General features: G+C 43.0%; 1 protein-coding gene across 2 annotated transcripts in view; it reads left to right on the top strand.

The window, feature by feature from the left end:
* Positions 1 to 20562, top strand: part of HIPK3 (homeodomain interacting protein kinase 3) — a 116701-nt gene that overhangs the window by 32116 nt on the left and 64023 nt on the right. Inside the window, exon 1 of one of the 2 annotated variants that reach the window (XM_072864123.1) lies at positions 4571 to 4806. The exons of the other annotated variant lie outside the window; for it this stretch is intronic. The gene's annotated coding sequence lies outside the window, so the exon portion shown is untranslated. Of the gene's footprint in view, positions 1 to 4570; positions 4807 to 20562 lie in introns of those variants that run through there. 2 annotated transcript variants of the gene reach the window in all.

Here is a 20562-nt window from a genome sequence, read left to right on the forward strand (position 1 = left end):
AGTGGAAAGTGTAAATTTAAATTTTTATGTTTTAAAAAAGCACTTTTTATCAGTATAACTCTGATCCCTTTGCAGGTTTCAGCAGGAATTTGGATCTTGAAAAGTTTTAATCCAAATGCATCACATTGAATGCTTGTTTCTCATAATACAAGTCATAATTCAGTGACAGTTACATCAGTTTAAAAAAAAACTTTAGATGAGGAATTACGAGGATAAAAAATAGTTAACTTTGTCCAGTCTTACCTCTGTTTCGGGAGGATAAATATTATAAATATAAAATATTTCAGCCAATGTGAAAAACCGTAAAGTAATACTATAATTTGAAATCCTACCATGAATTAATTCCCTGCTTAACAGATATTGCTAAATACTGCGGGAAAGACTAAAGACTATGGCCTGAAAGTTTAAAAGAAAAAAAATAAATTTAAGTGGAACCTTCCCCTATTCCACCCTCCTTGTGTTGATCTGTACTTGCTGCTTGTACTCTTCAGGTTAGATGACTACAGCCTGGATACCTTCCGCGGTCACAACAACGCCTTGCCAACCAGCACACTTCTGCGTTGTTTGGATTTCATAATTTCTACCAAGAAAACTAAACTGAAGTCTGCACAGCTTTGCCTACTAGCTGACAAGGAAAAACTCTGCCTTCCTCTTTGTGTTAGCTCTGCCATTCATTGAGTGTTTTCCTGAGCTGATGCAACTCAAGAAAACCCTTTTTTGCTGGGCGAATCTGCTAAATGGGGGGCTCAATGCCGGCAATGGAGAGTTATCACCAGGAGAATTTAACTGGATGTGTGGATAGCAGATCAAGAAAATTTTAAGAGACCAGTTCTCTGCCTTTTCACAGCGATGAACTGTGAGTGTGGCTTACTGTTTCATGCAATTGCATCCTATGTTTTTAGCGACTGAGTGAAGGGCCTGGTGGATGGAATTACAGCCTATGGTCTTGCCTTCTCCCATCCTTATCTTTGTGGTTTTGCTCCTCTTGGCAGCTCTAATAGCACAGCCTTGTTCGGGACTCAAGTTTGTTCAAGAATTGAGAATACAGCTGATATAAACAACTCAAGCTGATATAAACAACTCATGCTGGCCATAAAAAGTGTTTTGATGATATAGGTTATAGGAGTTTGATGAGTAAAACAATGAGATTCCAAATCTACCCTTGGGATTTTGATAACAAAAATAGCACAAAATGTCACTGGTAGGTGTGCTGCCAAAAGCTTCTATCCTGCGTTTGTCCTCAGATCATCTCTTTTTGCTGCATAATAGATTACGTCTACTGGAAATATCTTCTTCTGTAACTTCTGTTTCTTCTTTCCACTCTGAGAACTCATACCTAACTACTGCGTACCCTCTGCAAAGGTGTAGAAACAAGGAGGAACAAAGAGCCCATGGAGGTGTGTGTTTCAACACTGAAGTTTATAAATGAATCTAAATGACATGGGCCTCCTTCCACTGAGTTACTTAAGTACTTTGAAACAAAACACTCCCCTCCAAATGGTATCAGTAGTCCACATTACTTACAGGTGTAACAGGAGTTTCCATGTTAACCCCTCAGTCACCTACCAGCACAACTGTACCTGCCAAGAGAAAATTAGGACAAGGCAGTGTTTACTGTTTTTCAGATGACAAAAAAATCATGCGAGGGCTTCTCAGACACAGTTGTATTTAACCTCTGATAGAAATGTTCATCAGAGTGTTTAAAAGTCGCTGATATATCTTATGTAGACTTACTGCACGTTGTGGGCAGTTAAAAACTCTTCTGTGGCCAAAGTAAGCCTTACGAGTAAGTCGACTGAAGGAGGAGATTCAGCGCTTCAGCTTGCAATGGCACATGTCATTTGTGCGCTTTAGTCCTAAGCATGATGAAATTTGCACTGAGCACAAGGAAGCCTTTAATTGAGACTGCTCCCAAGTAAGGACAAATATTAGATCTTCAGAGAGATGCTATGCTCCACAAAAGCAACTGAAGGAGTTTTGAAGAGATTTGAGAGTTTGGTTACATGCTGATGATCCTCCTGTTGCAGGCTAAGTGGAAGTCTAGCTTGATCTAATGGACAAAAACTGGAACATGAGGACAAAACTGACAGCGGTGAGAGGTTTTGGGAGGCTCTGGTATTTAGCAAACTTGACCGACTCAAAACTCCAAAGAGAGACCAGTATAACAGGAGGGGTTAATTGGCCCAAAATGACCCCCTTCTTTTCTAAACCTAAATTAAAATCTAGTTCTGAAAGTTGATGAAAATTGTGCAGTCTGTCAGTAGAGCATTGGATTCATAACTTTGTCTATTTTTAGAATGTAATAATTCACGTTTACAACCATATTTGGATCATTTTGGTTATCAAACTATAAGAAGTTGCATGGTGAAAAATAAGAAAATTGCAAGAAATAGTTCCTAAAAAACAGCTGTAAAAAAAAAGTCGAGACTAGTTAGTAGCTGAGAAGGAGGATTTTTTTTTCAGTAGATCACAAGCGTTTAATTTGGGGTGACATATACCAATTTATGTTTGAAGATCAAGTAGACTTACAGATTGAATCCACATGTACACAACGCTTTATTTTGTGAAGTAATTTTACAGTTTGTATGGTTAAGTAATCAACAGGAATGTTTATCAACATTTAAAGTATTTTAAAAGGGATTATAAGTTAATAAAATGTGTATCTGAATAATTCTGTAGGACATTATTTTTTAGGAGATGTGTGAAGAGAAGCTTGATTAATATTTATAAAATTAGTAAGCAAAAGAGGTGATGAGCGGCTCTTGAGAGCTGTAATTTACTAACATTGACACGCACCTATTTTTCCCCACCCCTAAATTATATGCCTCTTCACTGACAAGCCTGAGTATTGGTGGTGTTACTGCAGTAACTGCAGTGTTAGGTCTTTGTACTTCCGTACAATAACTCTGTCTTCTCCAATTAATTATTCAAGTTCTGACTTAGCAGCCTAACAATCTTTATTACAAGGATTGGACCTAAATAAAGGTTAAGATCAAGCAGACACGCATTGAAAATACTGGAACAAGTAGTGAGAGAAAAATAGGGGAGTACATGTAGTTGTGCAAGTAAATAAAGAAATTGTTGGCTATTTTTGGCAAGAGGTGGAGAAGCACATGATGTCCAGTTGTAGCTGTAGCCAAGGATTTATCTTGGGGCTAACTACTTTATAGGCAAACAGTAATTCCTTTTTCACCCCACATCAGCTGAATACTATTTAGGGTCAAGAATGCTGTTTGCAGTTGACCAGTCCTACAAACCAACCACTAATATTTAAGTGATGTATGCTATTAGGGGCATGTTGTTACTGAGGGCGTATCCTGTTATTTTGTCAAGAGTTGAGCAAGGCAAAATGCTGAACTGTAACGTGGGGCACAAAATGGTCATTACGTTTGCTCTGTCCTGTTACTTGTATAGCAAGTGATGCGTTTGATGGTGTCTGGCTAACGTGGCAGGGACTGCTTGCCAGGGAGAGATGGCAGACCGGCTCTAGAAGGTTGGTGCTTCACAGTTGTTTTTCAGGGCTGGGCAAGGGAGGCTCTTCATCGTATAAAGCAAGGGCACTCATTTAAACGAATTTGGAGTTCACGCGTTCATTCTCACATTGTCATCTTCTAAGCCACAGGTCTTGAGCGTCAGATCTTTTCCCTGACGCCAGTTTCCTCATTGTACATGTTACGTATCTGTGACTGTTATGGGAGTTGGCAGCTAATGAGATGGGGAAGAAGAGCTCACCAGTTGGTGTTTGATGATTAGGATTGCCGTCAGTGGAGGGCTGTTAGAGGTTTTGCAGGTGCTCCTCAGGGAGCTCTCCGAAAGCAGGAGGTTGCCTTCCTCCAGGTAGTGACAGACCGGGGTGGACAGAGGAGAGTTAGCGGTAGGAGCATCTTACGTTGTCCTCACACGGCTTCCCGGGGGGACCGTCAGCTGCCGGTGAAGAGGCAGAGAGAGGGTCGTGCCTCGGCTCCGCCGCTGAGCTCCTGCTAGGGGAGATGACGGCCGCACACCTGCCTCGCCTGCGGTAGGGCGGGGTAAGCGCCGGGCGGTACTTAGAGCGCCGGCGCCCAGCTTCGTCTGGGCCGGGGGGCTGTGGCCGGCGGGGGAGTTTTGTTTATGCGCTTAGGGGCTGAGAGAGGGCTCGGGGCGGCTGCGGGCTCGCCGCGCTCGGGGAGGGGAGCCCTCGCAGCGCCGGGGGGAGGCAGCGGAGGGCGGCGGCGCGGGGCGGCTCCCGGTCTGCGGCGGGCGTCGCACGGCGGGGCCGGGCGGGGGCGCTGCCGCTACCGCCGAGGCGCGGGGCCGGGCCGGGCGGCGGAGCCGAGCGGGCGGGCGGCGGGAGGGCTCCGCAGGCTGGGCCCCGCTGGTTGGGCGCGGGGCCGGGGCACGCCGGAGCGGGGCCTCAGTGCGGCGCGGCCCGCAGGCCCCCTCCGCAGCGCTCGGCGGGGCCTCGTCCCGCCGCTCCGGGGCGATGGGCGGCGGCGGGCGCCGCTAGGCCGCCGCGGGCAGGGCAGCGGCGGAGGCGGGAGGAGGCGGAGGCGGTGGAGGAGGAGGAGGAGGAGGCGGCCGGGGGCGGGCTGGGTCCCTCCCCGGGAAGATGAGGCGGAGGCCCGGGCTGCCGAGCGGGCTGAGCTGGGGCTCTTCCCTCCTAGCCGCCAGGACAAGATGGCAGCGGCCGAGCCGGCGGCGGCAGGAGCGGCGGGGGTGAGGGGCTGAGCCCGGCCGGAGCGGCGCTTCCCCGTGGCGCTCCCGGAACATGCCCAGGGCGGCGGCGGCAGCTCCAGCTCGGACGCCAGCGCGGCCCGATCCGTGAAGGTGAGCGGCCGGGAGAGGAGCGGGGCCGTCCCCGGCGGACGGAGAGGGGCGCTGCCTCTACCCGCCGGCGGCTTTCGCCTCCTTTCCGCGGGGGGCTCCGAGGCGAGGGGCCGGGGCTGACTTTACCCCCCTGCCCCGTGGCGCGGCGGCGGCTGCTGTCCGCCCTGCAGGCGCGGCGCGCTGCTGCCCTTGCCGGAGCCCGGCGGCGGGGAGCGGGCGGCGCCGTTTCTCCTTCCCGTCGCCCTCGACGGCGCCCGCTCCGCCGCGTCCCCGGAGTTTCCCCTTCCCCGGCGCGGGGAAGTGCCCGAGCCTGCCGGCGCGGCCCGGGCTGCCGGCGGGGCTGCCGCCGCCCGGCGGGGGGAGGCGTTGTCGCCCGCCCCGCCCGTTACCGGCCGCGGGGCGGTGGCGGGGCCAGGCGGGCTCCGGCGGTGCCCCACTCCCCTCCCGGGCGCGCCGCGGCCGCCTCCTTGTATGGTGCGCTCGGGCCGCCCGGCCGGCGGCGGCTGCTTCCCCCGCGCCGTGCGGGGGGTCCCGCGGGCGGCGCCCGGGCGCGGCGGCGGCGGCGGCTCCTCCCGTTACGGGCCCTGCTCTCGGCTGCCGTCGCCTCGGTGGCTCCTCGTAGCCCCGGCGGGACCCGACCGCCGTCCCTCGCCCGCCCCCCCCCGACCCCTGAGAAGGGACCCGCGGGACCCCCGCCCCTGCGCTGTGGGGAAAGTTGGCGCTGGGGCGGGAGGAGCAAATGGTGCTGAGGGGCCGGTATAAATAAAAACAACTGGAAAGGAAGTAGGCGCTTTAAAATTTGGTCAGTTCCCAAGAACTAGCTCTGGAAAAACAGAGGGGGTTATTGCTGATGGCTCTAACGTAATGATTGCAGCAGGGATTGTGCTGGGTTTGTTCTGGTTCTTGATTCATCGTGGCATCAACTATAAAACTGGCAGAGGCATTTGCATGTGTTTAGCGCTGTAGGAAATATTGATTTTCTTTTTTCTTTTTTTTATTTACACGAAGCCCTCAATTGTCGGTACTGTGTGCTTACATATATATAAATATCTTTCTTTTAAGGCTACACTTTTGTTACTAACTGTTGCGTCTGACTTAAAATGTCAGTGCCAGAAACTGTGATGGTTTCCTTTTTTGTTAACTTGGTAAGTTGTTTTGAGACTCCCAGGCTTGCCTTCCCAGAAACTAAGTGGCTCTCTGATGTTTTTGCATTTTCCTGCTTGCGTATAACCTTGTTTATTTCAGTTACTTTAGAATCTTTAAACTGTGGGAAAACGTGTTATTAACGTGAGAGACAATTATATTAAGTAAAGCCGCGGTTGTTGATAACAATGCATATTTCCGTGATTATTTTTTTCACCCCAGTATTACCTCCCATTACATCATTTGCAAAAACTTTATGCTCTGATTGATTTCACACAAAGTAGAAAAGCTTGGCTGGAGCTGAGGACTTACTTTCTGACATAACAATAATTCCGTAACAGAGTTAATTTGCTAAAGGTTTCTATAAGCTAAGTTTTAAAATTCACACAGTAACTGTCTAATAAGCATGGCAGCCAGCAAAGAGATTAACTAAGCATCTGGAAAATAGGTCAAGACTGTATTACGAAGTGGCACGGTGAGATCGCAAATAAATAGAGCAACGTGTTAACATGGACTTACTGGGAAAAAACTGATACTGATACAACAGTGGTGACTGCTTTATCTATGCTGGTGCAAACCATTTATGGTAATGCACGGTGAGATGATGTTTATAATCATGTAAAACAGGAATTAGAGTTTTCATTTAATGTGCTTATTACTGGGGACTTCTGTTGTAGTGCGAGTTCTGCTGCTTGCTCAGGGTGTGGCATTGCTTGTGCTTGAAAATTATTTTTTCACAAATATGTTTGGCTAGGTGCTCTAATTTGGGTTGTGGTGGTGGTGTGTGGCTCTCTGGGTTTGAGGACACTTTGTAATCAGAGAGATTCCATCAGCTGACATAAAGTTTCATTAAAAAATTGCTCAGGAAGCTGCCCCTGACCTGGGGTCTCTGCTGCTGCCTGTGATTTTTCTTTGTTTGAGGTTTTTTGTGTTTGCATGTTTCCTCCCTCCTATCTTTCAAGCAACTACCTACGGAAACAGGGAAATGAGACTGGCTCCTGCATAACGAGATGCCAGAGACAAAGACAGGGTGTGGGGAGGAAGAGTGAGCTTTCAACTCATCTTAGAGAAATTGATGCAACTTGCAGAAATATTAGAATTTGTGTGTGCTGCTTTTCTTGTTGTGTGCTTCAATTTACAGCAGTTGCTTCAAAACAAATGTTTTGGAAGTGATTTTTCAAAAAGCATCTGTTGGATTAATTGTGTCCCTTAAAGGGGACGGGAGGCTGAGCAGGACTTCCAGAGGCAGAGTGTTAGCTTACCAGCTCCTGGGTAGAACAGAATTAACTATGCTTAATTGTCATGAAAATCCCAACCTAAACGTGTAGGAATATCAGGCTTCCCCAAGCTTGTGTATTTAGGCATGTACCTCTCTGTACTATTTTAAGGGATTGTACTCTTCCTGTTTTTAGAATAGTTTTCTTTTTAACAGTATATAGCCTCTTTCTTGTATTTTCCATTCTGCCAGTATGCTGATTATAGCAACAAAGATCCTTTTGACAAAACGGTGCATTTTGAAACAGGAATTTCGTAGTTGGCTTTCGTGTGTGTGGGGAGAAAAGCATTGGTAACGGGCACAGTGCTGTCATTTGAGGCTGAACGTGTGTTTCAGAGGCATGTTAAATACAGAAGGAAAACTGCTTTTATTTGAGCTAAATTTCGCTATTGCACTGTGAGGTCTGTAAGGTACTGTGGCATCTGACTGCTGTGCACATACAGAATAGTTACTGTAGGCAGTATCGCTTTCTGCACAGAACTTTGTGGAAAAAAGCACAGAACGTCTATGCTCTTTTTTTTATTATTTTTTATTAGACAAGCCTTAGCTTTACACAATATATAATCATTTCATTCCATATGCAGAAGCATTACAGCTGAGGTAAACTGCTCCATTGACTAACAGGAGTATGAATCAGATAGAGCAGGCCTGAGAATCAACTGGTGATACTTGATCGAGGGAAGAAGAAACATGGAAGTAGGATGTCCTCCCGGTGATACCAGTGCTCCTCAGTTACGTGTTCGCTGTTGAATTTTGTGAAATAGTATCCACCTTTTCATACTTCGAAAAAGCTTGTTTGTACCTTTTTGTGTTTTCTGTCTTCCTTCAATTCCCTGATGACATTCTAGTGCAGTGACAGGAGAATCTCAGAAGTCTTGGCATAGGATTACTTTGATGAAGAAAACATCCTTAGCACTCCACTGAAACGATGAAGCTCCTGTAGATGGGTTATGTAAACTCAGAGCTGGTCAAATACTTATTTTCAGCTGGTCTAACTATTAAATTTTCTTGCCTTTTGAAAATAAGGGAAGTAAGAGTTGAGCTTGATGCTGGGGAACTTTTACTAAGTTAATGTCTCTGTTCCTAAGTCACTGAAATATTATTTTTACTTGCTTATCTCTTGACCGAAAATCGGAGATGTTGTGGGAATATGTATTACTTTTTCAATCCAGGTCTTGGAAGAAAAATTCATTATTCGGGTGAAGTATGAGAGAGATCTCTAAGTATCTGAAACTGTATTTCAGAACTCTGGTTGGGTTGTGTGTGAAACCAAATACAAAGAGATTAGCAAGGATGAGCACTGAGCATGTTAGAAGTGACTGATGAGCATGCAGTATACCTTAAATAACAATGTTAACTATATTTAAAGCAACTTTCAATAGCTAGCGCTATAAAATGGGTTAGTAATGGGTTACCTTTTCTGACTTCTACAGGCAGTGAGCACCCTCTATTTGACCTGAAATAACCTATAGTGAAGCATAAAGGCTGGAAAATCCTGTTACCTGTTCTTGGCTTCCCCTGCCTCCCTCTGTAGACTGTTTTAATTTAGAGCATCTATCTCTTTTACAGATTTCTAGAGGAATTGAAGCTCTGTTTCTCTTCAGAGGCACTAACTTTTGAGTGACAGATGAGCAGAGGAACAACATGTAATTGTGAAAGTGGGTTTAGTCTGTGACTCTGTTTGATAGCATAGTATTTCCTATAAGGTCGTCTCTCTTTTTCTTAATTCTTCAGTTGTTTTATTTCAGTACAGTGAATGTTGGGAAAGATGGCAAGAATTGGTGTGAGTCTTGTTTTTAGATGCAGTTTGGGGATAATCTTTGTACAGTTTTGTATTTTTCTCACTTATGTCACTTTTTTTTTTCATATAGTGACTTAATATTCCACTTAAATTTTGAGAGTGAGTAACTTTCTGACAAAATGGGGTTAATCTCTAGCTTAGCAATTTTGTTTGAAAATGGAAGAAGAGCCAAATAACTGGAGTGTTTTTTAAGCAAGTCAATTAAAGTAGTTTAGTTCTGATTTTTTTTCTTATTCAGTGACTTGGAATCAGTTTAATTCCAAAATCTCTCCCTATGTTACTAACTTTACATATTTAATAGTCCCAGCATTATGTAAACTGTTTGTACAGTCTTTTTTCACCTTGTGTTTTCAGGAAAAATTAGAAAATATTCCTTTTTGGAAGTATGGCCTTTTCTCCAGTTCTATTGTGCCTTACAATATTTGCGTATAACAGGATGAAGCCTAGAAAAATGTTAAGTTCAAGTTCCAAAATGCAGCAATAAAATAAGACCCAGTGAAATATCCAAAGACAAAACAGATACAAGAAATATTTTCATATGTTTTTAGTATGATTAAAGCTACAGCCACTATCTCCATATTAAAAAACTAATTGGATTCTTATGTACAGAGAATTATTGCATGTTATGAGTGACACTCCCATCAAAAAACTATTTTTAAAATCAGTAATCTTAAACTCATGTCTCTTTCCATTCTTGCTAAAATAATTTAACAGTTCTAGAAAACTATTTTAGTGCTCCTTAAAGCATATTACAAATTAATGTGATTAATGCTTTTCATGTAAAAAGTTGGCTACTGTCAAATGAAAATCCCTTCATGTTTGTATAAACATTACTTGCCGAATATGTACGGCGCCACAGTGATTACCCATTCAGAATAAATGGTGGAAGATGTAGGGACCAGAAAGCTCAGGTCCCAATACCTGTGCCATTAACATCCTTGTTAAAAGAGGAAGGTGGGAGGCTTTTAGAAGAAAAGAGAAGAGGAAGGCTGCAGGTGGGAGATGCTCACAGCCACTTTCCATGCCTGTTGGAAACCACTCTCTGTAATCCACCAACCTGAGCATTTCTTACCCTCCTCTGTACTGGAGGCTGTGCGCCTTTAGATCACTACACTGTATTGGCCTGCAGCTGTTTTTATGTGACTGGGACACTTAAGTTCCAAGGCATGAGATTGGAGAGAACTTAAATTGCTGAGTGAGACAAGATTTTTATCACGAAGCTGAAGCTTGGCTGTTGCCTTGCCTTGGGGCAAGTGGCGTCCAGTACCTGAGAAAACTTGCTTTGGGTTGTTTAGGAGTTTTGCTTTAGTTTTACTTGGCTCTTGGGTAGAAGGTGAACCATGAGATGGAAGTGGGTCTCCTCACCTTGTGCTCACCTTGTCTTGAAGCATGATACAGTGAGATAGCAAAACCAGTCCCTGGGCAGGAAAACTGGCAGTAGAACAGCTTCAGCTGCGATTGCGATAACTGGTGCAGCTGTGCTTTGCGTGGGGCTGGAGTGTCTTCATTGCAAAGATATTTGCTGCTTTTATTAGTGTGACCAAATCCCTCCAGGCTGGCTCCCTAGGATCTTTGGATGTGAATTGACATCTGAACCTTTCCCTGATCCTGCTGGTATCGACTGAAACGAGTGCCTACCCACAGAAAGGAGCTAGCGTAGGCTCAAGGTCTGAATGAGAAGGTTGTCATATAAATGCAAAAGCGCGGAGAGAAAGCAAACTTCAATCCTGATAATCAATACAAAGTTTATTATAAGGGAAGCAAGGAAACTTTATTTTTTTGCTGGGGATTTAAGCTCCTCCTGGAAGATAAGAATAATCACTAGCATCAGGTATTCATAAAAATTATCTATATGCACAATTTTGTCTGAAACCACAGTAATTCACTTTTTCATATGTAGATACAAAACCACATTTCTTCTCTCTTGTTTCCCCAGTCTCTGTGGTTTACTACTTTATTTTGGTCCTTTGTCAGTGTTTACAAAAAATGATGTGTTAACCTTTACCTTATTCCACTAGTTTGAGTAAAATGTACTCCTTTTCCCCCTCTCCTGTATGGTGCAGGCTTTGCCTGTACTGGTACACAACAATTGGTGGAACTTGCACAATTTCCAGAAGGCTTTTTATTTGTTTCTTGTAAGATGTCTTTCTGCCTCTTTGACTGAAAAGCTGTTAGTGTGCATCATTGCCTTGTAAACCTCTTCCTTCCTGTGTTTTCCTAGAAACTTCGGTCATCTGCTATTTCCTACCCTTTTCCTTCCAATTATTCTGTGTTTTATTTTTTTTTTTAATATTTAGAATTGCCTGCTTGTCTAAAATCTGTCTGTTCTAGTTGAGAAGTTTTTTCCACAGCTTGTTTTTGAAGATTTAAGCTATTTATAGGGGTAGAGGAGGTCCTCACAAGATCTTTATTTTTCAGCACTTGAATCTGTTGAACATGGGAATTTTGGTGTTTGGGATCTTACTTGTGAAGCCCTTTGGAAGGAACAGGCTTTGTTCCTAAGAGGGGAAAAAAGCTCTTTGTCTCCTCTTTCCTTATCTATTAATATCAACTTATTTTGTGATTCAAGAAATTAATTGGTATTCAGCCTAATAGGAATAGATTGCTTTCATGAGATTCTGAATGTTTTTTTTAATACCTTTTCTTTATGGCTTTTGAAACGATGCTGTAGGCTAACTTACTCCTTTGACTATGACAGCTCTGAGCCCTGCACGAGGACGTCGTGGGAGTTTTCCTTAAGAAATATTTTGGGAGCTCTTCGCAACAAGTGCTCTTTGAGACTAAATGTGTTTTTAAAACTCAGTTGAAGAGATGTATAAACTTTTGTTTTAAAGATTAAAACAAGAGTGAATGTTAAAAGTTTGTTTATTCTACAAATAGAAGGATTATTAAACAAGGAAGGGAACACAACAGAGGAAAACCTGACGTACATTTGTCAGTATTATGCTCTAGCTAGTGGGGTCATATGCTGCATGTAATCTTGCCTTTCCTTTTGCACATCTTTGTGTATAGTTAAATCAGTAAGTTCCTCTGCATAGGGGAGAGGGAAAAATTTCGTGCACTGGTGGCTTTGGGAAACATTATAATATAGGTTATGACAGTTATTGGTTTGTTCGGGGGCAAAAGGCTGAGCATTCTGTGAGAGAGTATGCAGTTCTAATGTACTGATTTTTGCCTGTAGGAAACGCCACTTCCTCCATGTCTTTAGAAATGTGAAAAGAAGTGGTAAACACCTGTTTTCCCTCCCTTCTTTCTTTATTGGTCTATATATGCCATATTTAACTTACACAGCTATTTTCAGTAAGCAACCAGTGCTATCTTCGTGGTGTTGCTTACAGTGAAAGAAAAACACTGGTTATATAAAATCAAAATATTATTTAAAACACAGTTTTAAGTAAGGAATTTGTATTCTAAAAAAGATAAAAATTAGGACTTTGAAGAGTTCTCATTCTCTGTGTGTGTGTATATATATAAACTTTCAAACATACACCTGCTGAGATGTGTGTGTATATACCTCATTAAGTATATGTTCGAAAGTTGCTACTGGGTATAGCTAGACTGAATGAACTGAAGACTGTAGCATTCAAAGGTAAATCAAGAGAAGGGTGTTGGATTAGATGTCTTTATTTTTTTACAGTTAAGTCAGAGTTGAAAAAAAAGGCTAAGAATTCATATTTACTGTAACATTTCTATTGCAGCAGGAATTTGAATATGATCTAAGCATGCTGTCTTGGCAACTCAGTAACTGCTCGATAACTAAGTTCTTGTTGGTCCTATTGGAAAAGTGATTATGATTTTTTCATGCATTTGGGGACACTTTTCACTCAAATGTTACTTAGTGCTAGATAATTCTCAATGAGTAGAAATCACTTCTATACACCTCCTGAACTGTGCTCTCTTGGTACAGTAGACCCTGATTTACAAATTTTTGCATCACATGTCAGACTCTGTGAGCTTGCTGGGTTATTTTTGTGTGCGCTGTTGGAAACTTAATGTGCAAGTCCTGTGGGGAGAACAGCAGTTTTGTGTCGCTGTACTGATGTGTGCTCTGTCCAGCTGAAAATCTTTTATAACAAAAGGATGAAAGATAATTTTGAATAAACCTTCTCCCCCTTGAGTAGTTTAGAGGAGTTGCTGAAGAATCAACTTTATGTAAGTAGGATCCCTTCATGGGCATGCAGATGTTCTGGCATACCAGCCATTCTGTTTTCCATACTAAGTTTTAGGAGGTGAAGGAACAAAGCTGAAGCAGCAATGAGGAAAATAGCCATCTAGGTTTATATTCTTACAGGAGCTCCATTTGATATTGTCTAGAGCTATTCTAAAATGAAGCTCCTAAATAAATTTCTTAGCTGGGTTGGTCCACTTCTAATTATAAAAAAGCCCAGCAGACTGAGAACGCAAAATTAAGCAATGAAATAAAAATAAAATGGCTGGAAATAAGAAGGAAAAATGGCATACATATTTGTTTAGGAAGTTTAAAAAAAAAAAAGACAGTGGCATTTGAACAGGTGGTTTACCAACAGGCAGTTTGAGCTAAACCCCTCTATCAAATTTTATTTCTGCTTTAGGTAAGGTGACAAAATCTTTTGGAAATACTGACAGCAATGGAAAAAGCGTGGCTTTATGTGTTACCTCTCTACTAACCTTGATCCCTCTTACTGCGTTGAAGAGTGACAGACAGTAGTAGCAGTAGTTTGAATACGTCCTTTGGCACTGTACCGTTGTGCAGAACCTGAAGGTGTGGGCTCTCCTGAACACCGTTAGGGACTTTTATTTCAGTGTGCCTACTGTTTTCAGGTTTGAAAAGAATTAGTCTCTTTTAAAAGAAGAGATTAGGCTGGCAAAGCCCCGGCTGGTTGAAACACGCTGTTTGTGTTGATGGTGGCACATTCTGATTTGGAGAGCGTGCTCTTTCGGGGCTGGTGGCCAATACTATGCTGCTTGTGGTTTCTTTTCAGTTGCATAACGGCTTCTTGCCCAGCAGAAAAATAAATGCTTGAAGTATTGTTCCATTTGTCTCTTTAACTATGATTGCAGTCATATTGGCATCATAAGATTTAGCTTTTGACATTTGCGGAAAATATGAATATAGAGATTGTATTCTTCAGTACTGCTACAGGTACAAATGATAGCATTGAGTCATAGGAGTTCACTGATATTTTATGTAAAATATGTTTGTGTTCACTGTATGGCGTTAGTTCTTTTTCCAAGTTTTGAGACAATGGTGTGATTGAGACAAGCTCGGATCACACTTAAATGAACTTACGTTTTCAATTTCTGGTATCAATGCAACATTGGCAGTGTCCAATTAAAAAAGTCTCAAATGTTGCACAAATCTAAAGTCAGCCTTGTAACACTTTTCTTAGGTAGGTAGAGTTGCAGTTTGGATCATTTTATTGTTTGCTTCTCACTAAGACTGTCTCCAAGCTTGGAACCAACCTCTGGCCTTCCAGCCACTGCTTCCACCTTTGCCACTGATCTGTGCAGGACTGAGGTTTCATGTCAGGCAAAGGCTACCATCGGCTCAGCTTAATTTTGTTGGTGTATGATGATCCAAAATTCCTGAGCTCTGAAATATCTTACATGTTTTAATCAAAGAATGTAATCATTGCTTTTGTCATTAAACTTCTGGGTCTCTGGTTGCTGCCCCTAGAACCGGGTGTCAGCTTCTTTGGTGAGCCAGCATCAGAGCTGCCTCTGCATCTCGCTGTTCTCTATGGTGGAGTGTGTGTGTGCCTGTGCAGTTCACGTCCAGTATTGCCTCCATGGTTATGCGAGGAAACAATTCATCTGGCACGTGTTACTTGGAACACCTCCCTGCTTTCTCCTTTGCTCTGCTCCCTCCCTTCCATGGGTCAGAGATCTGTTCGCAGAGCTGGCTTTGAGGTGGCTGGAGGGTGGGGTTGCCTGGGCTTGTATCTCTTAACTCTTTGCACTTTCTGAAGATGTGTTTTCCTTTATAAATTACAAGATACCTCAATTGCCAGTGCTTTTGTTATGAATCGTACAGCTGGAGTAAGGGAATTCCTCAGGGTGAACAGTTCATGGGTATGACAGCACTCAGATCAGTACAGCTTGTTCGGCTACATATCCAAAATAAACAATAACATAGAGGTGCTGCTACTACCAGTAATAAGGTTTCTTCTGGAGGGAAAGAGAGGGCAACTAATTCAGCTTTGTATTTGGTAAATAACTTGAAAAGTTGGGTGGCACCTAATATAAAAAGAACAGGTTTTTTTTTACCTGGGAAAAATGACAGTTAGTATCCTTATGGTGTTTTCAAAGTGATGCATAATGTAAATAAAACATAAGTGCTTCATAAGTGCTACTGCTCAAATTGTGCATTTGCTGGAAGTTACTGAGCTTTTAGAAAGTGTCCCTTGGTGCCCAGCTGTGCTGCGAGAAGGTGTGCGAGTGTTGGAACCGGTTCTCACCCATGGAGGCTTGAAAGAAGTTGGAAAACAAGTTTTCTTGAGTTAAATTGTAACTATAGTATTAGGTGGCTGCCCCTAGCTAGGCTTTGCCTGCTGGGGATTTTACTACAACAGCAGCAACACAGTGATTGCACTTCTTGGGCCATTTAAAGGGGCTGTTCATTTTGCAGAAGAATTAAGGGTATGGTGTGGCAATTTCTCTTCAGCTCTGCTGCAGTGGTCTTGATACCTAGTTTCTCTGCTACATGCCCCCACCCTCCTTACTCTGTTATGAGGAAATGTCAATTTATGGTTAATTATTAATGGTGCTCAGGCCTGGAACAGCCTGTGCTTCTTGATGTTGTTAGTCTGCCAAATTGGTCATGTCTATGAATTTGCCTAGGACTGCTTGAGAAGGCTGGAGACGTAATTTTAAGAATCTAGTAAAGAGCATTGTTACAGTTAGGTGAACATTAGCAAGATGTTACCAGAGGTGCTCCATTTCACTGAGCAACGTCTGCATGGTTCTCTATTAAGTTTCTGTACGGAGAAGCTTGACTGGGGGGGGAAACTGTGAAGTGTCTCTTGTTTATTGTCATTACTTTGTGAAAATGTGCTTATTCATTTATTTAAAGGAATTTACTTATTTAAAATGTGTTTACTTCATTACTTTGTTCGTACTTTCTTCAGAAGCACAGAATTCACAGTCTTAACTCTGATAAAAATCCACACATTTTGTATAATTTAATGTTTTGTAAGTCCAGTGCAGACTTCCTGGTTCTCTGTGCTTCAAACTGAGAGCCAAGACGACTCATTTCCTTCGAAGGGACCCTGTGTAGAGCTAATAATAGTTGGTAGGTGTCTCGAGACCGGCTTTCTTTTCCATGTCCCCTGCAGTATTCACTAGCAGCACCTGGCACATGAGGCAGGGTGCAACAACCTTGGTGTCAGAGCAAAGCAAGCCGGAGAACGCCGGAGCCAACTTCAGCTTGTGCGTGCCACTGCCTGGGAGCGGTCACTGTGCTGGAGTGAAGTTCTGGTGGTCATCTTGCACTTGGGGAAGAAGAGCCTTTAAAAATGTGTGTAGAGGGGATGGACAGACTTCTTTGAGACTAAAACTGGAAATCGAGTCTGACACTACTAGAGTAGCCAGAGGCTGCCTCTGGTACTTCACCAGGGGATTGCACTCTTCAGTCCATCCTCTGATGGGTTTGTTTACTCTGCTGTGGTTTGCATCCTGGAGTGGTCTTGCAGTGCACACATTTGGATTTTGTTTTAAATGAAATTTAATGGGAAGATGTGCATCAGCTGCTCGTGAGTGTTCAGGCTCAAGTAACCTCTCTGAAATGAGCACAGAATTAGGTTTTTCTCTTTCCTTTAGCACCAGCTGCTTTGCTCTACGCATCCCTCTCCTTGTGCTGCTGGACTTGTCAGACTGTATCTACGTTAACAAGCTTCAGATTGCACAAGGAAGCAGGAGTAGTCTCGATAAGAAATGTGCAGAAAGATGTATAAGCTCAGTGAAATGATTTGTGACAAGGTGGGGGGAAGATCCACTTTGTGGTACAGTGTGCATTATATGATTTTCTTTAATCAGAAGACCTGCTTAAAAAAAAACCCAAACAAGAAACCTGCAACACAGTAACTCTTTACTCTTTCCAATGTAGCTATCCATAGGATTATATAGTAACCCTAATCCCCCGAAATAGTAAAAAAAAAAAAAGACCAAAAACCAAAAAAAAACCTCCCCCCAAAACAAACCACCACTACCCCCCCCCAACTGCAAAAAACCCCTCCAAACCAACAAAAAAGCCCCCACAACATGGCAGTGCTGTTATAGTAGAGGGTGTCATGGTATTTTCCCTTTCTCTTTAAGGTTTGTTGTGCAGCTGTGTCCTCTGGGTGTGGGGCTGGGTTTTCACCTGGATGGGGGGAAATAAATTCTATTAATAAACTTAGCTTCTCAAAGCAAAGACCTTCAGCGGCTGGTTGTATTGGATAGTTACATGCTCTTCTGGTGTATTTTGTTGCATATATGTTAATGTATAGTAAAGAGTATGCTTCTGCCTGAAACATCTTCTGAGCACTGTGTGTGAGTGCATGGTAAGGGTCTTTAAGCAGTCTCAGGTATAGGATGCTGCAGGATTTTTAAAGTGCCTGTTTCACAGGAAGACCTATAAAAGTGTTTTATTCATTGGTTAGATTAAGATACTGTAGCTTCTCCAAATGAGATTGTATCTCAGAGTATATGTTTAAAAAACAAACCAAACCAAAATTATGGGGGTAAGGGAGAAGTGTTTAGGGGAAGCTAAGAAATTAGATGCTTGTACAAGAACTCTAAGACCATTTTTACATTTCTGGAGTAAAATTTGACTTTTTTAGTTCAGTCTGTCATGACTGCATCAAAAGTGGTTCTTCTGTCTGTTTTATTTAGTGATTAATTTTTTTTTCTTGCAGTAGCTAAAAATGTTCTCATAATAACTCAATAAACACTTCTTATCTGAGAACAGAACTGTTAGTGTGGTCGTAGTTCAGGGTCACGGAGCTAAGCTTGTAAGAAGTACAAAACCCTCAAAAGATGATAAAGATAGCCTAGTTTCTCTCATCCAACTGAAATTAATGTTAAGAATAAAGCTGGGACTATGTGCTTCCAGTCCTTCTGGACTGGTTTGAATAGTATGAGCTATAGAAAACTTACACGTTTTTGAATGCCAGTGGTCCCAACAGGCTGAGGTAAGGATTTGAGTGGTCCTCTGGCCATGCTAGAGGACTGTGCTCCCCCCAACTGGGTGGTTGTCCCGTCTTCAGGAAACCTCCTTAATTGCGATGTAGGTTTATCACTGCTTTTTAAAACTAATCGTCTTGAATTCATGCTACCAGCTTTGGTGACACACTTACACGGGCAAATACCTTCTCCAGAAGTTAAACTAAGCAGGACGTTTTCTCTTTGGTTACAGCAGATCTGAAGTTGAGTGGACCTGCTGGGGTTGCTGCAGCTTGCCAGGCCTTGCCCATGGGTCAGGCATCCAGGCTCCTTCCCGTCAGGCAGCACAGCTTTGGCTGCTCGTGCCGGACCTGTTTTTGCCCGGGAGCTTAGTGGTGTAGCAGTGCTCCTTGGTCTGCTTGGCGTTTAGATTTGTCATCTACATTAGACTCTGAGTCACAGAGGTGGCTCTGGGCACCTGAACTCTCCTGTCTGCAAACTTTGTGGGATAATGCAGTAGTGTGACCTTGAAAGGAGGGGCAGTTTCTTTACTTTTGAAGTGTAAAAGTTTTTTGAGGTTGAATGTTTTACTTCTCTTATGCATATGTGTGTGAAAGAGGTGTAAGTGGGGATTCTGGTGAAAAAGCAAGTGGAGTTTTTTTTAAAGGGAACCTTGAAAAGATTTTAAGAAAATAAAAGTATTTGGAGACTTTAGTGTCTTTTGGAGTAAATGTGGAAAATCTGGTATTTGAGTCATCCCAGAAGAAATGGAAGAATGGTAGGCTGCTAACAGAAGGTTTGGCTTGGCCTGAGCTGTGCAGGTGGCACTGGACGCTCCAAGTAGGCTTGGACATATGCATGCTCTGGGGCAGTCAGTGAGGGTTGATTTTGGAGCTCTAAGTAATGTGACCAGGATAAATAATTCCTTTAAATATAATTATTATAGCAAAGAGGGTAAGTCCCGTAGTCAGTAATATGTTTATGCTGTGCACCAGGCACTTTGTACCAGAGTATGTTATTTAGGAGAGAATTCAAGAACTTGGAGAATTTTTGCCTGTGTTTTGAGGTTGAGACTTAGTCTTAAATCCTTGGCGTGGAGCAGGAGGCCAGTGGCAGTCCCATAATGTTTGGTGACAAGAGAGCCTGGCTGTTGGTGGTCTCCAGCTTTCTATGTTGTCTGGCTCTGGGCAAACAGCTTTGGAAAGGAAAGAGCTTTGAAGTTTTCATCTACTGCTGGGGCAAAAATCATTGTAGGATGCTAAACTGAGGTGATTGGTTTGATTATTTTAATCGCTTTTAAGATGTTTAAATGGTAATTTCCATAAATCAAATCACAGCTTCAGAATAATTATGCCATGTGTTTGGTTAGTTTTTGTTTGATCAGAGTCATTGCAATGTCTGGCTCAATTTTTATGTGACTCATGTGATTTAAATACTTGTTGCCAGGATCTTCATGCGCTTGGTATGAAAAAGTGATTTTAATTAAAGTATTACTGGTATTGAATTAGTCTCTGAGAGCTGATCGGACTGGTATAAGCCATAACTTCCCTGAAACCTTGTAGTCACTTACACTAGGGTCCATCCAGTGCCTTTTTTGTAGCGTTTAGTGTTACACGACATAAAATTTTTAAGGCTGGTGTTTGATGGGTCCAGAAAGGGACACAGCAGGGTCAGTGCAGAGATGACAGCCAGAAGGTACAGCATCTGAGAGATGAGGTCTATGCATTTTGAAGTGGAATTGAGATTCCTCATCCTACGTGCAGGCCAGGTACTGCTGCCATTGTCCTCCTTCCTCTGATGCTGTGCTGGCACGCTCTGCTTCGTGTCTGGGAAAGGGAGGTACGGTGTGGAGCATGACCCTGGATGGTCTTGTGGCTCTGCTTTCCACAGAGCTAGTGTCCTGAGTCCGAGTGAATTTAGGGAGACAGTGGGACTAATTCTGTCCCATCACACAGGCTATGCAGAACGGGGCTGCTGTGCTCGGGGGCTTCCTGGGCTGGCAAACTGCCTCCTCTAGTGCAAAACTATTCTTCATTACTGATTTCTGAGGTGCAAGTGTTCTTTCTGAGAGGCTGTGCAGGCGTAGCCTTTTGAAAATGTGATGACCTCAAGGAAGGTGGAGTCATTCAGGTTGACATTTTGATCTCAACCTTACTGGGAATTCAGAAGTTAAAATTATCCATAGTCTTATTCTAACTTTCACTTCTCTCTTAGCAAGGAAGAAATTGTGTTGGCAGGAAAAAAATATTAAGAAATATATGAAAAATATATACAGAACATAGAAAATATATATAGAGAAAAATAATATATTTTTCTTTCTTTCACATTCACTTGAAAATAAATTTTCTGTGAGAAGTCTGTCCTTGTAAGTTCTCTACCTACAATTATCAGCCCCGTGTTCAGGGACATACTTTAT

The sequence above is a fragment of the Ciconia boyciana genome, chromosome 6 (assembly GCF_034638445.1).
Source record: "Ciconia boyciana chromosome 6, ASM3463844v1, whole genome shotgun sequence".
Taxonomy (NCBI): Eukaryota; Metazoa; Chordata; class Aves; order Ciconiiformes; family Ciconiidae; genus Ciconia; species Ciconia boyciana.